At 45.9% G+C, this 4,085-nt stretch overlaps 1 long non-coding RNA gene across 1 annotated transcript; it reads left to right on the plus strand.

Moving 5' to 3' along the window:
* On the plus strand, positions 1-977 carry LOC124231976 (uncharacterized). The gene is made up of 2 exons (XR_006886739.1): positions 1-37; positions 496-977. It is a non-coding gene; the product is annotated as an uncharacterized LOC124231976 (long non-coding RNA).
* The last annotated feature ends 3,108 nt before the right edge of the window (positions 978-4,085 follow it).

Here is a 4,085-nt window from a genome sequence, read left to right on the forward strand (position 1 = left end):
ACACGTACCGGGGCCTGCTGGAGAGCGAGGACTGCAAGTGAGTATGAGGCGAAGGATTTCTGGGAAAGCGTGTGTGGTGGGCCTATAAGACATTGTGGCCACACACATGTTGGCCATATTTTCAATTCACCCAACAGCACACATTAATCAAGCATCTACTATCTGACAATTAAACAAATGGGGAAGGTCAACAGTGAAGGGCATACATCCCCTGCCTCAAGGAACTAACAATGGAGAGGTGATGAGAGAGAGGTGGTTACTCACAACAATAACTATCGGTTAAGGCAGACGAGAGCCCAAGAGCATGAGATAATATTTTTCAGAAGGTCAATTTCCCCCTCTGCACAAGGTATTCTGGGACAGGGAGAAGGATTTGGTAACAAATAGATGCCAATTAAACTCAACCATTGAGAATTCACAGGTTGTCTGATTAGGCAGCCTGGGGCTCTCTCCACTCCTCTCCGTAATCCATTCTAAATCTCTGTGTCCTTGCAGGCTTCCTCGCAACCCGTGTGCCACCACCAATGCTAGTAGCAGCTACTGCGGGCCCTGTGGCAGCTCTCAAAAGCGTCTCTGTTAATTTAAAAACTTGCACCCTCTTTGAAGATGACAATGAAGCCGTTTAGATCAAGGACAGGAAAGGTCCCCAGGTCCTGCTTTTGCTAAGCTCAGTTGCCATTTAGAAACATTGTCGTGCCAACTGTGATATTTCTAGACATGGAAATGCTTCCAGACCCAACAAGCAAAGACACGCATCATCAACTCCCAATGTCTGGCAAACTCCTTCCTGTTGAAGGTTGAGTTTCTTTGTTTCTGCAGATGTCCAGCTCCCTGCAATCTGAGCTCCAGGGTTTCCTTTAGGCTGTTTCCTGTACTTATTGTGTTTCCTGCTTTCCTTGCTTCTTCAGTGTTCTCTGGAAGGCAAGGAGGCCACTTCATTTACTTCCCAATAAACTTTACTTCTCTGGCATAGTAAATGTGTTTCTCATTCATATTCATACATTGTAAAGTACTCATCGTGGCAGTTTCATAAAAATATCCCTTCATTAGGAGGATGAAATGGGTAAATGACTGACTCCAGTCATCATGTTCCGCTGGTAAATTCTGACGGAGGGGGAGGGATGTCCTCCTGGGAGGCTCCCAACATGCAGAAAGCCTGGCCTTTAACACCCACACCCGTCTTGCTGTGTCTGCAGGGCTCTTGGCAGTTCTGAGTGTCCTCCCCAAACCTCACTGCTGTCTCCACTGCTGTCTCTCAGCCTCATCACTCTGGAATTCTCTGCTTCCCCTTGCCCCTAACCTATGGAGACAAGCTTCTGTAGAAACTGCTTGAGGAGGAGCTGGCTCTCCTCTCAACCTCTCTGCTGTACCTGCATCGCCAATATAGATACCTGTCCCTCCCTCGATATGAACTTTCATTGATTTCCATAACTCTGCACGCTCTGGCTCCTCTCATTCTATGTCCCACTGCCTGTTCTCTGTCTCCTGATTGGCTTGTCTTCCCCTTTCTGTCCAAAACGGAGGAAATGCCTAGATCCTCGGCTCTCTGTTTTTCTCTTTCTACATCCATGTTCATGGAGAGCCAGCCCCTCTCTGCCGATGACTCCCCAATCTTGCTCTCACCTGAGCTCAAGTTCCAGGTCTTCAGTTGCCCATAGGATACTTTCACTTGGTATCAGCCCATCGCATCGCATTTAATTGAACTAAAGCTTACGTTTGCCGAAGTGGCTCATCTTGTACCCGGTCATCACACCCAACACGTGGTTATCTAAAGACCTTTAAATGCAGGCAGGCATCTCTCCTTAGCTCCTCCTCTTCAAGTTTATCCTTTTCTCTAGGTATTTGCTCCTACGCATAATATTCTTCCATAACCTCCTTATCATTTCATTTTCTATAATTTGAAGAAAGGTCAATGTTCACTGTCCCCCCAATTAAACATTAATCCCCCCCGCACTTGCCTCATCTCTGAATTTTTAAAGCTCTCAATTCTACCGGCCACTATCTCAATTATCCGTTCAATTTGACGCTGACTGACATACTACAATCGATCGTCTATAGCATGTGGCAGTACTTTGTGGGATGCTGAGAACACACGAATACATAAGCACCAATCCTGGCCCTCAGCATGTTTACAGTCTAGCGTGGATAAGACAAAGAGACAATCGCATACACGCAAACGTCAGTGTGGCTCCAGAAAGTTGTCAGTAAAGAATGATGAGTTTCCCAGGTGTGAGAGAGTGATAAGAGGCTCCAAGAAGGAAGGAACACTTGATCAGGACTTTGAAAACTCAAATATTCTATTCATACAAATTTTGTCTGCCTCTTCTGTTGACTATAGGTCCTTCAACAGAGACAGAATCTCTACCTAATTAAAGCCTAGTACAAACCATAGAACGCTTTAAGTGGAATAAATAAGGAACAGTAACACTAATGAGGATCCATGAGGTTATTAAAACTTTATATACTTCCCAGAGTTCCAACTTCAATCAACTATTACTGTATGATAGTAGCATAATTCTGAAATAAATGTTGATGGATATGTTTGGACAGGTGAGTGTGTGCAGGTCTGAGAAGAGCGCAAATTTTTCCAAGGATGAACTGTGCCTGGTAAGGAGATGAGGAAGCAGGAGGTGTGGTAAAGGCCTGACAGACCAATTCCTAGCCTGGAGCAGAGGATAAACGCGGTAGTGGAATAGGAAACTAGAAAGGAGTTAGGGAGGCCCATAGCTGGCAGTGCTGTGAGATTTGCTTGTGAAGAAGGGTGGCATATGATGTATCAGGCAGCTATGTGAAGGCTGGGTTGTGATGAGTCCTACAGGTTGGTGGGTTTGGGTGGGAAAGGAGGACCATCAATTAGGAGGCTGATGAGAGACAACAAGGGCTGAGATGAGTGGAGGTGGGGGGGTTGGGGCGAGGAGGGGTGGGGAGAGCGGGGGGAAGGGGGAGTGGGTGGGGCAAGGGAAGAGCAGATTCCAGAGGCACAGCCTGGGATGCGGAAGCTGATTGGAAGTGGAGGAACCATGGAGAGAGAAGGACGGAAACTAGCATTGATTGAATACCTACTATAGGTCAACATGAGTGAAGTTTTCGAGCCTGAGAAAATGAAACAATAGTGGGTCTCCAGTGGAGAGAGCTGGAAAAGAATGACTAGATTTGGGAGAGATGTTGGAGAGATACTTACACAAAGATGATAATAGTTAAAGGTGTAGGAGTTCTTAAGAGTGTCAAGGAAAGATGTTAGAGAAGGTGGAAGAACCTTGGGAACCACTGACAGATATGAAAGAGCAGGCCTGGGCTTCTCCAAAGTCCCTGACATGAGGTTCTGCCTTGGTTTAGCTGGGTCTCTGAGGATAGAGATATCTGATTATAAGCAGTTGGAGAAGGAAGTGAGAAAGCAGCTGAAGTGACAGACAAATCAAAAGAAGTCAGAGCTCAATGAGGGGATGGTCAACAGCATCCAGGGCAAGGAAGATGAGGATTCAGACACATCACTGGTTATAGCAATGGGCAGGTTGCTGGTTACTATCAAGAGACCGGGGTCTGTGAAATGCTGGGGGAAGAAGCCATATTTCGGTGGCTTTCACATCTGTCTCAAATCACCAAGTTAATGGTGAATTTAATGCGAAAGTTCAACACTACACATTCACAGTAAACATGAAGCTCACTTTGCTTTATCCTCTGTGTACTACTAAAAACGTTTTAACATCTGCTCTTCCCTTTTGACCTGCAGAGCAGTCACATAAACAGATTTTCACTCCTCTGAGTGGTCCCTGAATCCAGCTTTCCCAGAAGACTAGGACCATTAAGTTACATTGTCCTGGATTGTTTCATGTTCTTCTCAACTCCTCTATTCTCGACTGGGTAGAGTGAAAAATATACTGAGGAGATTTGCATTTTTCTGACTTGGCCTGGTCCCTTGAGACCCTCAAACTCCTTTCCCTTTGAGAGTCTTGGGCCGAATGTAAGAGAAACAATGGTGGCTCTGAGAGATTTTGTGGAATGGGCCATGAATCCCATTTCGAGGTGCCTGTACCTCTCTTTGCTCAGCCCATCTTACTACTGAGCTAGCTCATTCTCCAGGTCTT

The sequence above is a fragment of the Equus quagga genome, unplaced genomic scaffold (assembly GCF_021613505.1).
Source record: "Equus quagga isolate Etosha38 unplaced genomic scaffold, UCLA_HA_Equagga_1.0 HiC_scaffold_14272_RagTag, whole genome shotgun sequence".
NCBI classification, from domain to species: domain Eukaryota; kingdom Metazoa; phylum Chordata; class Mammalia; order Perissodactyla; family Equidae; genus Equus; species Equus quagga.